Genomic DNA, 16,339 nt, shown 5'->3' with positions numbered 1-16,339 from the left:
CGAACCCGGGAGCGCTCCGATGTGTGCTCCAAGGTGCGGCGTGCACGAAGTCCGAGCCCGGTTTGCCCCGGGTGCGCACCTCGCGTGCACCTTCGCCGGGGTGAGCACCTTGGTGTGCAGACCTTGGTTGGGTTGCGCGCCCTGGTGCGCACCAAGGAGCGCTCTGAAGTGTGCTCCAAGGTGCGGCGTGCACGAAGTCGGAGCCCGGTTTGCCCCGGGTGTGCACCTCGGGTGCGCACCTCGCGTGCACCTTCGCTGCGGTGGGCACCTTGGCTGGGTTGCGCGCCTTGGTGGGCACCATGCAGTGCACGAAGTCGGAGCCCGGATTGCCCCGGGCGCGCACCTCCGCCAGGGTGGGCACCTTGGTGCGCACAACTTGCCTGGGCTGCGCACCAGGAAGGGCTCAAGATGGCACCCGCGTTCCGTTTTTTTCACTATCTTTCAGAACGGAAATTTTAAAATCTCGTTTTTTTTTGCCTTTTCTGGAAATTAGTGAAGGCAGCGCATCAAAGGTGCGCAACGCTGGTGCGAACCTGGGAGCGCTCCGATGTGTGCTCCAAGGTGTGGCGTGCACGAAGTCGGACCCCGGTTTGCCCCGGGTGCGCACCTCGCGTGCACCTTGGTGCGCACACCTTGGCTGGGTTGCGCGCCCTGGTGGGCACCATGGTGCGCACCAAGGAGCGCTCCGAAGTGTGCTCCAAGGTGCGGCGTGCACGAAGTCGGAGCCCGGTTTGCCCCGGGTGCGCACCTCGCGTGCACCTTCGCCGCGGTGGGCACCATGGCGTGCACGAAGTCGGAGCCCGGTTTGCCCCGGGTGCGCACCTCGCGTGCACCTTCGCCGGGGTGGGCACCTTGGTGTGCAGACCTTGGCTGGGTTGCGCGCCCTGGTGGGCACCATGGTGCGCACCAAGGAGCGCTCCGAAGTGTGCTCCAAGGTGCGGCCTGCACGAAGTCGGAGCCCGGTTTGCCCCGCGTGTGCACCTCGGGTGGGCACCTTGGTGCGCATGCCTTGCCTGGGCTGCGCACCAGGGCGGGCTCAAGATGGCACCCGCGTTCCTTTTTTTTCACTATCTTTCAAAACGGAAATTTTAAAATCTCATTTTTGTTTGCCTTTTTCTGGAAATTAGTGAAGGCAGCGCATCAAAGGTGCGCACCTCGCTGCCCACCACGGTGCGCAACGCCGGTGGGCACCCGGGAGTGCTTCGAAGTGTGCTCCAAGGTGCTGCGTGCACGTTGTCGGAGCCCGGTTTGCCCCGGGTGCGCACCTCGCGTGCACCTTCGTCGGGGTGGGCACCTTGGCTGGGTTTGCCCCGGCTGCGCTCCGAAGCGGGGTTATTGGAGCGCCGCCTCTTTTTTTGTCGGAGCGTTTGGTGGGGTTTCTCGCATTGGCTCTTCCGAGGCCCGGTTGCCACCCTGGCGCGCACGAAGTCGGAAGTAGGGTTAATTGCCCGGGTGCGCACCTTTGCCAGGGTGGGCACCTTACCTGGGCTGCGCACCAGGGCGGGCTCAAGATGGCACGCGCGTTCCGTTTTTTTCACTATCTTTCAAAACGGAAATTTTAAAATCTCCTTTTTTTTTTGCCTTTTCTGGAAATTAGTGAAGGCAGCGCATCAAAGGTGCGCACCTCGCTGCCCACCTTGGTGTGCTCTGAGGTGCGCACCCGGGAGCGCTACGAAGTGTGCTCCAAGGTGCGGCGTGCACGTTGTCGGAGCCCGGTTTGCCCCGGGTGCGCACCTCGCCTGCACCTTGGCCGGGGTGGGCACCTTGGCTGGGTTTGCCCAGGGTGCGCTCCGAAGCGGGGTTACTGGAGCGCCCCCTCTTTTTTTGTCAGAGCGTTTGGTGGGGTTTCTCGCATTGGCTCTTCCCAGGCCCGGTTGTTGGGTGCGCTCCCACCCTGGCGCGCGCGAAGTTGGAAGTTGGGTTAATTGCCCGGGCGCGCACCTTCGCCAGGGTGGGCACCTTGGTGCGCACACCTTGGCTGGGCTGCGCACCAGGGCGGGCTCAAGATGGCACCAGCATTCCCTTTTTCTCACTATCTTTCAAAACGGAAATTTTAAAATCTCGTTTTTTTTTTGCCTTTTATGGAAATTAGTGAAGGCATCGCATCAAAGGTGCGCACCTCGCTGCCCACCTTGGTGTGCTCCGAGGTGCCCACCACGGTGCGCAACGCCGGTGCGAACCCGGGAGCGCCCCGATGTGTGCTCCAAGGTGCGGCGTGCACGAAGTCGGACCCCGGTTTGCCCCGGGTGCGCACCTCGCGTGCACCTTGGTGCGCACACCTTGGCTGGGTTGCGCGGCCTGGTGGGCACCATGGTGCGCACCAAGGAGCGCTCCGAAGTGTGCTCCAAGGTGCGGCGTGCACGAAGTCGGAGCCCGGTTTGCCCCGGGTACGCACCTCGCGTGCACCTTCGCCGGGGTGGGCACCTCGGCTGGGTTGCGCGCCCTGGTGCGCACCAAGGAGCGCTCCGAAGTGTGCTCCAAGGTGCGGCGTGCACGAAGTCGGAGCCCGGTTTGCCCCGGGTGCGCACCTTCGCCGCGGTGCGCACCATGGCGTGCACGAAGTCGGAGCCCGGTTTGCCCCGGGTGCGCACCTCGCGTGCACCTTCGGCGGGGTTGCGCGCCCTGGTGGGCACCATGGTGCGCACCAAGGAGCGCTCCGAAGTGTGCTCCAAGGTGCGGCGTGCACGAAGTCGGAGCCCGGTTTGCCCCGGGTGCGCACCTCGCGTGCACCTTCGGCGGGGTTGCGCGCCCTGGTGGGCACCATGGTGCGCACCAAGGAGCGCTCCGAAGTGTGCTCCAAGGTGCGGCGTGCACGAAGTCGGAGCCCGGTTTGCCCCGGGTGCGCACCTCGCGTGCACCTTCGCCGCGGTGGGCACCATGGCGTGCACGAAGTCGGAGCCCGGTTTGCCCCGGGTGCGCACCTCGCGTGCACCTTCGCCGGGGTGGGCACCTCGGCTGGGTTGCGCGCCCTGGTGCGCACCAAGGAGCGCTCCGAAGTGTGCTCCAAGGTGCGGCGTGCACGAAGTCGGAGCCCGGTTTGCCCCGGGTGCGCACCTCGCGTGCACCTTCGCCAGGGTGGGCACCTCGGTGCGCACACCTTCTCAATGTTTTCTTGCCTTTTCTGGAAATTGGTGAAGGCAGCGCATCAAAGGTGCGCACCTCGGTGTGCTCCGAGGTGCGAACCCGAGAGCGCTCCGAGGTGCCCACGAAGTCGAAAGTCGGGTTAATTGCATTGTTTTCCCCGGGTGCGCTCCGAGGTGCGCAACATCGGCGCGCACCAAGGAGGGCTCCGAAGTGTGCTCCAAGGTGCGCACGATGGCGTGCACCTCTGGTGCGCACGATTCGGAGCTCGGTTTGACCGGGGTGCGCACACCTTGGCTGGGTTGCGCACCTTTTGTGCGCTCCAAGGTGCGCACGAAGTCGGAGCTCGGTTTGCCCCGGGTGCGCACCTTCGCCAGGGTGCGCACCTTGATGCGCACGCCTTGGCTGGGCTGCGCACCTTGGTGGGCGCCATGGTGCGCACCTTTCGTGCGCTCCAAGGTGCGCACGAAGTCGGAGCTCGGTTTGCCCCGGGTGCGCACCTTGGTGGGCGCCATGGTGCACTCCGAGGTGCCCAAGATTGGTGCGCACCAAGGAGCGCTCCGAAGTGCGCTCCAAGGTGCGCGCGAAGTCGAAAGTTGGGTTAATTGTCCGGTTTGCCTCGGGTGCGCACCTTGCGTGCACCTTCGCCAGGGTGGGCGCCTTGGTGCGCACACCTTGGCTGGGCTGCGCACACCTTGGCACCCGCGTTTCCTTCATTTTAAATTTTTTTTTTTTACAATCTCTCAAGTGGGAAATTCTATAATCTCAACTTTTTTTGCCTTTTCAGGAAACTTTTGAATGGAGCGCATCATTGGTGCGCTCCGAAGTGTGCTCCAAAGCTCTCTCCAGCTGCGTGCACCTGCCCCGGCCGCGCACCCGGCCCCGCCCAGCTTCGCTCACCTGTCCCGGGCGTCTGGTGCGGAACCTTAGAGTAAGAAACATCACCGTGCACCTTGGCCAACGTGCGCGACTCGACCGAGCGCGCACTGGCCGAGGTGCACACCGATTTCACCTGGGTGCGCGCGCAGCACCTCGGGCGCACCGGGGTGCGCGCACAACGCCCGGGTTGCACCGTGGCCTGTGTGCTCGGGGCGCCTCGGGTGCGCGCTCGGTGTCGCCCCCGCGCGCGCGGTAGTGCGGGCAGCGCACCCCGGCCCGGCCCGGCCCCGACGAGAACGCAAACGGGCAAAAGGTTTATTCAAATAGCATTGCGACGCCCGGCGAAAAACTAAAAAAGGGTGCAACACCGGGACTTCCCGGGAGGTCACCCATCCCAGTACTACTCCGGCCCAAGCGCGCTTAACTGCGGAGTTCTGATGGGATCCGGTGCACTAACGCTGGTATGATCGCACCCGTTATGAGCTTGTCGCAGTGTGTACTTAGCAAACCGCGACCCACGTGCGAATCCACCCCGGCCACCCACCCCCGTCGAGGTGCACACCCTCCCTCGCGAAGTGCGCCCCGTTCGCCAAGTGTGAGCCCTGCCCGGGTGCGCGCACCTTGCTAGGGCGTCGGGTGTGCACCCGGCCCGGCCTACGTGCGTGCACCTGGAGGGGGCGTCGTGTGCGTGCAGTGTCCCGTCTGCAACGCGGTGCCCACACACCACCTCGGGCGCAACGACCTGCGCTCACATGTGGGCCGAGTGCACCTTGGTGCATGTTCGGGGCGCCTCGGGTGCACGCTCAATCTTGCCCCGGTGCACCAAGGCGCTCGGTTTGCCCCGGGTGCGCACTTGGTGCAAGGTGGGCACCCAAAATAGGGATCAAGCACCAAAACACAAGTTTCGGGATGCAAAATGGGACCCAAGGACCACAAATGCGTTCCAAGACCCATGATGGGTCCACGAGAACAAAAATGTGTTCCGAGACTTAATAAACAAATATTGGGTTTTAGGAGAAGAAACATGCTCTGATGCCCAAAACGAGAATCGACCCCGAAAAGGCCACAGGCCAAAAGTGGGATGCGAGACAAAAAAAAATGGGACCCGAGGACCAAAATTGGGTTCCCAGGTCGAAGACAGGGCAACCGGACAAGAAACGACCTCTAAGGCTCGAAATGAGTCCCGACGACTAAAACTTGACAAGAAGCACCCATCAGGCACCCAACTCGACACCCATGGGATGCCGACCCACCCGGGCTTCCACCTAGCACACCTTGGCACCCACCCACCCTCGCACCCAACCTCGCACCCAACTTAGCACCTTTGAACCCACATTGGCACTCACCCTGACCCTGGCACCTTGGAACCCACATTGGCACTCACCTTGACCCTGGCACCCACCTTTGCACTCACCTTGGGACCCACCCTGGCTCCCACCTCGGCACCCACCCAGACACCCACCTTGGTTCCTTGGCACCCACCTTGGATCCTTGGCACCCACCCCGACACCCACCTTGGCACGCAACTTGGCTACTTGCCACCCACCTTGGCTCCTTGACGCCCACCCCGACAACCACCCCGTGACCTACCCTGGCTAGGGTTGGTGCACACCCACCCTGGTGCCCACCTTGGCACCCACCCTATGACCCACCTTGGCACGCACCTTAGTACCCACCCCGTTACCCACCCTAGGACCCACCCCGTGACCCACCTTGGCCAGGGTGGGTGCCTTGGTGCGCACAACTTGCCTGGGCTGCACACCAGGGCGGGCTCAAGATGGCACCCGCGTTCCGTTTTTTTCACTATCTTTCAAAACGGAAATTTTAAAATCTCATTTTTTTCTTTTTTTTGCCTTTTCTGGAAATTAGTGAAGGCAGCGCATCAAAGGTGCGCAATGCTGGTGCGAACCCGGGAGCGCTCCGATGTGTGCTCCAAGGTGCGGCGTGCACGAAGTTCGAGCCCGGTTTGCCCCGGGTGCGCACCTCGCGTGCACCTTCGCCGGGGTGAGCACCTTGGCTGGGTTGCGCGCCCTGGTGCGTACCAAGGAGCGCTCTGAAGTGTGCTCCAAGGTGCGGCGTGCACGAAGTCGGAGCCCGGTTTGCCCCGGGTGTGCACCTCGGGTGCGCACCTCGCGTGCACCTTCGCTGCGGTGGGCACCATGGCTGGGTTGCGCGCCTTGGTGGGCACCATGCAGTGCACGAAGTCGGAGCCCGGTTTGCCCCGGGCGCGCACCTCCGCCAGGGTGGGCACCTTGGTGCGCACAACTTGCCTGGGCTGCGCACCAGGAAGGGGTCAAGATGGCACCCGCGTTCCGTTTTTTTCACTATCTTTCAGAACGGAAATTTTAAAATATCGTTTTTTTTTGCCTTTTCTGGAAATTAGTGAAGGCAGCGCATCAAAGGTGCGCAACGCTGGTGCGAACCTGGGAGCGCTCCGATGTGTGCTCCAAGGTGCGGCGTGCACGAAGTCGGAGCCCGGTTTGCCCCGGGTGCGCCCTGGTGGGCACCATGGTGCGCACCAAGGAGCGCTCCGAAGTGTGCTCCAAGGTGCGGCCTGCACGAAGTCGGAGCCCGGTTTGCCCCGGGTGTGCACCTCGGGTGGGCACCTTGGTGCGCATGCCTTGCCTGGGCTGCGCACCAGGGCGGGCTCAAGATGGCACCCGCGTTCCTTTTTTTTCACTATCTTTCAAAACGGAAATTTTAAAATCTCATTTTTTTTTGCCTTTTTCTGGAAATTAGTGAAGGCAGCGCATCAAAGGTGCGCACCTCGCTGCCCACCACGGTGCGCAACGCCGGTGGGCACCCGGGAGTGCTTCGAAGTGTGCTCCAAGGTGCTGCGTGCACGTTGTCGGAGCCCGGTTTGCCCCGGGTGCGCACCTCGCGTGCACCTTCGTCGGGGTGGGCACCTTGGCTTGGTTTGCCCCGGCTGCGCTCCGAAGCGGGGTTATTGGAGCGCCGCCTCTTTTTTTGTCGGAGCGTTTGGTGGGGTTTCTCGCATTGGCTCTTCCGAGGCCCGGTTGCCACCCTGGCGCGCACGAAGTCGGAAGTAGGGTTAATTGCCCGGGTGCGCACCTTTGCCAGGGTGGCACCTTACCTGGGCTGCGCACCAGGGCGGGCTCAAGATGGCACGCGCGTTCCGTTTTTTTCACTATCTTTCAAAACGGAAATTTTAAAATCTCCTTTTTTTTTTGCCTTTTCTGGAAATTAGTGAAGGCAGCGCATCAAAGGTGCGCACCTCGCTGCCCACCTTGGTGTGCTCTGAGGTGCGCACCCGGGAGCGCTACGAAGTGTGCTCCAAGGTGCGGCGTGCACGTTGTCGGAGCCCGGTTTGCCCCGGGTGCGCACCTCGCCTGCACCTTGGCCGGGGTGGGCACCTTGGCTGGGTTTGCCCAGGGTGCGCTCCGAAGCGGGGTTACTGGAGCGCCCCCTCTTTTTTTGTCAGAGAGTTTGGTGGGGTTTCTCGCATTGGCTCTTCCCAGGCCCGGTTGTTGGGTGCGCTCCCACCCTAGCGCGCGCGAAGTTGGAAGTTGGGTTAATTGCCCGGGCGCGCACCTTCGCCAGGGTGGGCACCTTGGTGCGCAAACCTTGGCTGGGCTGCGCACCAGGGCGGGCTCAAGATGGCACCAGCATTCCCTTTTTCTCACTATCTTTCAAAACGGAAATTTTAAAATCTCGTTTTTTTTTTGCCTTTTATGGAAATTAGTGAAGGCATCGCATCAAAGGTGCGCACCTCGCTGCCCACCTTGGTGTGCTCCGAGGTGCCCACCACGGTGCGCAACGCCGGTGCGAACCCGGGAGCGCCCCGATGTGTGCTCCAAGGTGCGGCGTGCACGAAGTCGGACCCCGGTTTGCCCCGGGTGCGCACCTCGCGTGCACCTTGGTGCGCACACCTTGGCTGGGTTGCGCGGCCTGGTGGGCACCATGGTGCGCACCAAGGAGCGCTCCGAAGTGTGCTCCAAGGTGCGGCGTGCACGAAGTCGGAGCCCGGTTTGCCCCGGGTGCGCACCTTCGCCGCGGTGGGCACCATGGCGTGCACGAAGTCGGAGCCCGGTTTGCCCCGGGTGCGCACCTCGCGTGCACCTTCGCCGGGGTGGGCACCTCGGCTGGGTTGCGCGCCCTGGTGCGCACCAAGGAGCGCTCTGAAGTGTGCTCCAAGGTGCGGCGTGCACGAAGTCGGAGCCCGGTTTGCCCCGGGTGTGCACCTCGCGTGCACCTTCGCTGCGGTGGGCACCTTGGCTGGGTTGCGCGCCTTGGTGGGCACCATGCAGTGCACGAAGTCGGAGCCCGGTTTGCCCCGGGCGCGCACCTCCGCCAGGGTGGGCACCTTGGTGCGCACAACTTGCCTGGGCTGCGCACCAGGAAGGGCTCAAGATGGCACCCGCGTTCCGTTTTTTTCACTATCTTTCAGAACGGAAATTTTAAAATATCGTTTTTTTTTGCCTTTTCTGGAAATTAGTGAAGGCAGCGCATCAAAGGTGCGCAACGCTGGTGCGAACCTGGGAGCGCTCCGATGTGTGCTCCAAGGTGCGGCGTGCACGAAGTCGGACCCCGGTTTGCCCCGGGTGCGCACCTCGCGTGCACCTTGGTGCGCACACCTTGGCTGGGTTGCGCGCCCTGGTGGGCACCATGGTGCGCACCAAGGAGCGCTCCGAAGTGTGCTCCAAGGTGCGGCGTGCACGAAGTCGGAGCCCGGTTTGCCCCGGGTGCGCACCTCGCGTGCACCTTCGCCGCGGTGGGCACCATGGCGTGCACGAAGTCGGAGCCCGGTTTGCCCCGGGTGCGCACCTCGCGTGCACCTTCGCCGGGGTGGGCACCTTGGTGTGCAGACCTTGGCTGGGTTGCGCGCCCTGGTGGGCACCATGGTGCGCACCAAGGAGCGCTCCGAAGTGTGCTCCAAGGTGCGGCCTGCACGAAGTCGGAGCCCGGTTTGCCCCGCGTGTGCACCTCGGGTGGGCACCTTGGTGCGCATGCCTTGCCTGGGCTGCGCACCAGGGCGGGCTCAAGATGGCACCCGCGTTCCTTTTTTTTCACTATCTTTCAAAACGGAAATTTTAAAATCTCATTTTTGTTTGCCTTTTTCTGGAAATTAGTGAAGGCAGCGCATCAAAGGTGCGCACCTCGCTGCCCACCACGGTGCGCAACGCCGGTGGGCACCCGGGAGTGCTTCGAAGTGTGCTCCAAGGTGCTGCGTGCACGTTGTCGGAGCCCGGTTTGCCCCGGGTGCGCACCTCGCGTGCACCTTCGTCGGGGTGGGCACCTTGGCTGGGTTTGCCCCGGCTGCGCTCCGAAGCGGGGTTATTGGAGCGCCGCCTCTTTTTTTGTCGGAGCGTTTGGTGGGGTTTCTCGCATTGGCTCTTCCGAGGCCCGGTTGCCACCCTGGCGCGCACGAAGTCGGAAGTAGGGTTAATTGCCCGGGTGCGCACCTTTGCCAGGGTGGGCACCTTACCTGGGCTGCGCACCAGGGCGGGCTCAAGATGGCACGCGCGTTCCGTTTTTTTCACTATCTTTCAAAACGGAAATTTTAAAATCTCCTTTTTTTTTTGCCTTTTCTGGAAATTAGTGAAGGCAGCGCATCAAAGGTGCGCACCTCGCTGCCCACCTTGGTGTGCTCTGAGGTGCGCACCCGGGAGCGCTACGAAGTGTGCTCCAAGGTGCGGCGTGCACGTTGTCGGAGCCCGGTTTGCCCCGGGTGCGCACCTCGCCTGCACCTTGGCCGGGGTGGGCACCTTGGCTGGGTTTGCCCAGGGTGCGCTCCGAAGCGGGGTTACTGGAGCGCCCCCTCTTTTTTTGTCAGAGCGTTTGGTGGGGTTTCTCGCATTGGCTCTTCCCAGGCCCGGTTGTTGGGTGCGCTCCCACCCTGGCGCGCGCGAAGTTGGAAGTTGGGTTAATTGCCCGGGCGCGCACCTTCGCCAGGGTGGGCACCTTGGTGCGCACACCTTGGCTGGGCTGCGCACCAGGGCGGGCTCAAGATGGCACCAGCATTCCCTTTTTCTCACTATCTTTCAAAACGGAAATTTTAAAATCTCGTTTTTTTTTTGCCTTTTATGGAAATTAGTGAAGGCATCGCATCAAAGGTGCGCACCTCGCTGCCCACCTTGGTGTGCTCCGAGGTGCCCACCACGGTGCGCAACGCCGGTGCGAACCCGGGAGCGCCCCGATGTGTGCTCCAAGGTGCGGCGTGCACGAAGTCGGACCCCGGTTTGCCCCGGGTGCGCACCTCGCGTGCACCTTGGTGCGCACACCTTGGCTGGGTTGCGCGGCCTGGTGGGCACCATGGTGCGCACCAAGGAGCGCTCCGAAGTGTGCTCCAAGGTGCGGCGTGCACGAAGTCGGAGCCCGGTTTGCCCCGGGTACGCACCTCGCGTGCACCTTCGCCGGGGTGGGCACCTCGGCTGGGTTGCGCGCCCTGGTGCGCACCAAGGAGCGCTCCGAAGTGTGCTCCAAGGTGCGGCGTGCACGAAGTCGGAGCCCGGTTTGCCCCGGGTGCGCACCTTCGCCGCGGTGCGCACCATGGCGTGCACGAAGTCGGAGCCCGGTTTGCCCCGGGTGCGCACCTCGCGTGCACCTTCGGCGGGGTTGCGCGCCCTGGTGGGCACCATGGTGCGCACCAAGGAGCGCTCCGAAGTGTGCTCCAAGGTGCGGCGTGCACGAAGTCGGAGCCCGGTTTGCCCCGGGTGCGCACCTCGCGTGCACCTTCGGCGGGGTTGCGCGCCCTGGTGGGCACCATGGTGCGCACCAAGGAGCGCTCCGAAGTGTGCTCCAAGGTGCGGCGTGCACGAAGTCGGAGCCCGGTTTGCCCCGGGTGCGCACCTCGCGTGCACCTTCGCCGCGGTGGGCACCATGGCGTGCACGAAGTCGGAGCCCGGTTTGCCCCGGGTGCGCACCTCGCGTGCACCTTCGCCGGGGTGGGCACCTCGGCTGGGTTGCGCGCCCTGGTGCGCACCAAGGAGCGCTCCGAAGTGTGCTCCAAGGTGCGGCGTGCACGAAGTCGGAGCCCGGTTTGCCCCGGGTGCGCACCTCGCGTGCACCTTCGCCAGGGTGGGCACCTCGGTGCGCACACCTTCTCAATGTTTTCTTGCCTTTTCTGGAAATTGGTGAAGGCAGCGCATCAAAGGTGCGCACCTCGGTGTGCTCCGAGGTGCGAACCCGAGAGCGCTCCGAGGTGCCCACGAAGTCGAAAGTCGGGTTAATTGCATTGTTTTCCCCGGGTGCGCTCCGAGGTGCGCAACATCGGCGCGCACCAAGGAGGGCTCCGAAGTGTGCTCCAAGGTGCGCACGATGGCGTGCACCTCTGGTGCGCACGATTCGGAGCTCGGTTTGACCGGGGTGCGCACACCTTGGCTGGGTTGCGCACCTTTTGTGCGCTCCAAGGTGCGCACGAAGTCGGAGCTCGGTTTGCCCCGGGTGCGCACCTTCGCCAGGGTGCGCACCTTGATGCGCACGCCTTGGCTGGGCTGCGCACCTTGGTGGGCGCCATGGTGCGCACCTTTCGTGCGCTCCAAGGTGCGCACGAAGTCGGAGCTCGGTTTGCCCCGGGTGCGCACCTTGGTGGGCGCCATGGTGCACTCCGAGGTGCCCAAGATTGGTGCGCACCAAGGAGCGCTCCGAAGTGCGCTCCAAGGTGCGCGCGAAGTCGAAAGTTGGGTTAATTGTCCGGTTTGCCTCGGGTGCGCACCTTGCGTGCACCTTCGCCAGGGTGGGCGCCTTGGTGCGCACACCTTGGCTGGGCTGCGCACACCTTGGCACCCGCGTTTCCTTCATTTTAAATTTTTTTTTTTTACAATCTCTCAAGTGGGAAATTCTATAATCTCAACTTTTTTTGCCTTTTCAGGAAACTTTTGAATGGAGCGCATCATTGGTGCGCTCCGAAGTGTGCTCCAAAGCTCTCTCCAGCTGCGTGCACCTGCCCCGGCCGCGCACCCGGCCCCGCCCAGCTTCGCTCACCTGTCCCGGGCGTCTGGTGCGGAACCTTAGAGTAAGAAACATCACCGTGCACCTTGGCCAACGTGCGCGACTCGACCGAGCGCGCACTGGCCGAGGTGCACACCGATTTCACCTGGGTGCGCGCGCAGCACCTCGGGCGCACCGGGGTGCGCGCACAACGCCCGGGTTGCACCGTGGCCTGTGTGCTCGGGGCGCCTCGGGTGCGCGCTCGGTGTCGCCCCCGCGCGCGCGGTAGTGCGGGCAGCGCACCCCGGCCCGGCCCGGCCCCGACGAGAACGCAAACGGGCAAAAGGTTTATTCAAATAGCATTGCGACGCCCGGCGAAAAACTAAAAAAGGGTGCAACACCGGGACTTCCCGGGAGGTCACCCATCCCAGTACTACTCCGGCCCAAGCGCGCTTAACTGCGGAGTTCTGATGGGATCCGGTGCACTAACGCTGGTATGATCGCACCCGTTATGAGCTTGTCGCAGTGTGTACTTAGCAAACCGCGACCCACGTGCGAATCCACCCCGGCCACCCACCCCCGTCGAGGTGCACACCCTCCCTCGCGAAGTGCGCCCCGTTCGCCAAGTGTGAGCCCTGCCCGGGTGCGCGCACCTTGCTAGGGCGTCGGGTGTGCACCCGGCCCGGCCTACGTGCGTGCACCTGGAGGGGGCGTCGTGTGCGTGCAGTGTCCCGTCTGCAACGCGGTGCCCACACACCACCTCGGGCGCAACGACCTGCGCTCACATGTGGGCCGAGTGCACCTTGGTGCATGTTCGGGGCGCCTCGGGTGCACGCTCGATCTTGCCCCGGTGCACCAAGGCGCTCGGTTTGCCCCGGGTGCGCACTTGGTGCAAGGTGGGCACCCAAAATAGGGATCAAGCACCAAAACACAAGTTTCGGGATGCAAAATGGGACCCAAGGACCACAAATGCGTTCCAAGACCCATGATGGGTCCACGAGAACAAAAATGTGTTCCGAGACTTAATAAACAAATATTGGGTTTTAGGAGAAGAAACATGCTCTGATGCCCAAAACGAGAATCGACCCCGAAAAGGCCACAGGCCAAAAGTGGGATGCGAGACAAAAAAAAATGGGACCCGAGGACCAAAATTGGGTTCCCAGGTCGAAGACAGGGCAACCGGACAAGAAACGACCTCTAAGGCTCGAAATGAGTCCCGACGACTAAAACTTGACAAGAAGCACCCATCAGGCACCCAACTCGACACCCATGGGATGCCGACCCACCCGGGCTTCCACCTAGCACACCTTGGCACCCACCCACCCTCGCACCCAACCTCGCACCCAACTTAGCACCTTTGAACCCACATTGGCACTCACCCTGACCCTGGCACCTTGGAACCCACATTGGCACTCACCTTGACCCTGGCACCCACCTTTGCACTCACCTTGGGACCCACCCTGGCTCCCACCTCGGCACCCACCCAGACACCCACCTTGGTTCCTTGGCACCCACCTTGGATCCTTGGCACCCACCCCGACACCCACCTTGGCACGCAACTTGGCTACTTGCCACCCACCTTGGCTCCTTGACGCCCACCCCGACAACCACCCCGTGACCTACCCTGGCTAGGGTTGGTGCACACCCACCCTGGTGCCCACCTTGGCACCCACCCTATGACCCACCTTGGCACGCACCTTAGTACCCACCCCGTTACCCACCCTAGGACCCACCCCGTGACCCACCTTGGCCAGGGTGGGTGCCTTGGTGCGCACAACTTGCCTGGGCTGCACACCAGGGCGGGCTCAAGATGGCACCCGCGTTCCGTTTTTTTCACTATCTTTCAAAACGGAAATTTTAAAATCTCATTTTTTTCTTTTTTTTGCCTTTTCTGGAAATTAGTGAAGGCAGCGCATCAAAGGTGCGCAATGCTGGTGCGAACCCGGGAGCGCTCCGATGTGTGCTCCAAGGTGCGGCGTGCACGAAGTCCGAGCCCGGTTTGCCCCGGGTGCGCACCTCGCGTGCACCTTCGCCGGGGTGAGCACCTTGGCTGGGTTGCGCGCCCTGGTGCGTACCAAGGAGCGCTCTGAAGTGTGCTCCAAGGTGCGGCGTGCACGAAGTCGGAGCCCGGTTTGCCCCGGGTGTGCACCTCGGGTGCGCACCTCGCGTGCACCTTCGCTGCGGTGGGCACCTTGGCTGGGTTGCGCGCCTTGGTGGGCACCATGCAGTGCACGAAGTCGGAGCCCGGTTTGCCCCGGGCGCGCACCTCCGCCAGGGTGGGCACCTTGGTGCGCACAACTTGCCTGGGCTGCGCATCAGGAAGGGCTCAAGATGGCACCCGCGTTCCGTTTTTTTCACTATCTTTCAGAACGGAAATTTTAAAATATCGTTTTTTTTTGCCTTTTCTGGAAATTAGTGAAGGCAGCGCATCAAAGGTGCGCAACGCTGGTGCGAACCTGGGAGCGCTCCGATGTGTGCTCCAAGGTGCGGCGTGCACGAAGTCGGAGCCCGGTTTGCCCCGGGTGCGCCCTGGTGGGCACCATGGTGCGCACCAAGGAGCACTCCGAAGTGTGCTCCAAGGTGCGGCCTGCACGAAGTCGGAGCCCGGTTTGCCCCGGGTGTGCACCTCGGGTGGGCACCTTGGTGCGCATGCCTTGCCTGGGCTGCGCACCAGGGCGGGCTCAAGATGGCACCCGCGTTCCTTTTTTTTCACTATCTTTCAAAACGGAAATTTTAAAATCTCATTTTTTTTTGCCTTTTTCTGGAAATTAGTGAAGGCAGCGCATCAAAGGTGCGCACCTCGCTGCCCACCACGGTGCGCAACGCCGGTGGGCACCCGGGAGTGCTTCGAAGTGTGCTCCAAGGTGCTGCGTGCACGTTGTCGGAGCCCGGTTTGCCCCGGGTGCGCACCTCGCGTGCACCTTCGTCGGGGTGGGCACCTTGGCTTGGTTTGCCCCGGCTGCGCTCCGAAGCGGGGTTATTGGAGCGCCGCCTCTTTTTTTGTCGGAGCGTTTGGTGGGGTTTCTCGCATTGGCTCTTCCGAGGCCCGGTTGCCACCCTGGCGCGCACGAAGTCGGAAGTAGGGTTAATTGCCCGGGTGCGCACCTTTGCCAGGGTGGCACCTTACCTGGGCTGCGCACCAGGGCGGGCTCAAGATGGCACGCGCGTTCCGTTTTTTTCACTATCTTTCAAAACGGAAATTTTAAAATCTCCTTTTTTTTTTGCCTTTTCTGGAAATTAGTGAAGGCAGCGCATCAAAGGTGCGCACCTCGCTGCCCACCTTGGTGTGCTCTGAGGTGCGCACCCGGGAGCGCTACGAAGTGTGCTCCAAGGTGCGGCGTGCACGTTGTCGGAGCCCGGTTTGCCCCGGGTGCGCACCTCGCCTGCACCTTGGCCGGGGTGGGCACCTTGGCTGGGTTTGCCCAGGGTGCGCTCCGAAGCGGGGTTACTGGAGCGCCCCCTCTTTTTTTGTCAGAGAGTTTGGTGGGGTTTCTCGCATTGGCTCTTCCCAGGCCCGGTTGTTGGGTGCGCTCCCACCCTGGCGCGCGCGAAGTTGGAAGTTGGGTTAATTGCCCGGGCGCGCACCTTCGCCAGGGTGGGCACCTTGGTGCGCAAACCTTGGCTGGGCTGCGCACCAGGGCGGGCTCAAGATGGCACCAGCATTCCCTTTTTCTCACTATCTTTCAAAACGGAAATTTTAAAATCTCATTTTTTTTTTGCCTTTTATGGAAATTAGTGAAGGCATCGCATCAAAGGTGCGCACCTCGCTGCCCACCTTGGTGTGCTCCGAGGTGCCCACCACGGTGCGCAACGCCGGTGCGAACCCGGGAGCGCCCCGATGTGTGCTCCAAGGTGCGGCGTGCACGAAGTCGGACCCCGGTTTGCCCCGGGTGCGCACCTCGCGTGCACCTTGGTGCGCACACCTTGGCTGGGTTGCGCGGCCTGGTGGGCACCATGGTGCGCACCAAGGAGCGCTCCGAAGTGTGCTCCAAGGTGCGGCGTGCACGAAGTCGGAGCCCGGTTTGCCCCGGGTGCGCACCTTCGCCGCGGTGGGCACCATGGCGTGCACGAAGTCGGAGCCCGGTTTGCCCCGGGTGCGCACCTCGCGTGCACCTTCGCCGGGGTGGGCACCTCGGCTGGGTTGCGCGCCCTGGTGCGCACCAAGGAGCGCTCTGAAGTGTGCTCCAAGGTGCGGCGTGCACGAAGTCGGAGCCCGGTTTGCCCCGGGTGTGCACCTCGCGTGCACCTTCGCTGCGGTGGGCACCTTGGCTGGGTTGCGCGCCTTGGTGGGCACCATGCAGTGCACGAAGTCGGAGCCCGGTTTGCCCCGGGCGCGCACCTCCGCCAGGGTGGGCACCTTGGTGCGCACAACTTGCCTGGGCTGCGCACCAGGAAGGGCTCAAGATGGCACCCGCGTTCCGTTTTTTTCACTATCTTTCAGAACGGAAATTTTAAAATATCGTTTTTTTTTGCCTTTTCTGGAAATTAG

At 62.9% G+C, this 16,339-nt stretch overlaps 2 non-coding genes across 2 annotated transcripts; both read right to left on the bottom strand.

Moving 5' to 3' along the window:
* Positions 1-4,316: 4,316 nt before the first annotated feature.
* LOC131867926 (5S ribosomal RNA) lies at positions 4,317-4,435 on the bottom strand. The gene has a single exon (XR_009366447.1). It is a non-coding gene; the product is annotated as a 5S ribosomal RNA (ribosomal RNA).
* Positions 4,436-12,239: 7,804 nt separating this feature from the next.
* On the bottom strand, positions 12,240-12,358 carry LOC131867967 (5S ribosomal RNA). The gene has a single exon (XR_009366487.1). It is a non-coding gene; the product is annotated as a 5S ribosomal RNA (ribosomal RNA).
* Between the last annotated feature and the right edge of the window lie 3,981 nt (positions 12,359-16,339).

The sequence above is a fragment of the Cryptomeria japonica genome, unplaced genomic scaffold (genome assembly GCF_030272615.1).
Source record: "Cryptomeria japonica unplaced genomic scaffold, Sugi_1.0 HiC_scaffold_191, whole genome shotgun sequence".
NCBI classification, from domain to species: domain Eukaryota; kingdom Viridiplantae; phylum Streptophyta; class Pinopsida; order Cupressales; family Cupressaceae; genus Cryptomeria; species Cryptomeria japonica.
The sequence above is the reverse complement of the archived record's forward strand: the minus strand, read 5'-3'. Positions and strand labels throughout refer to the sequence as shown.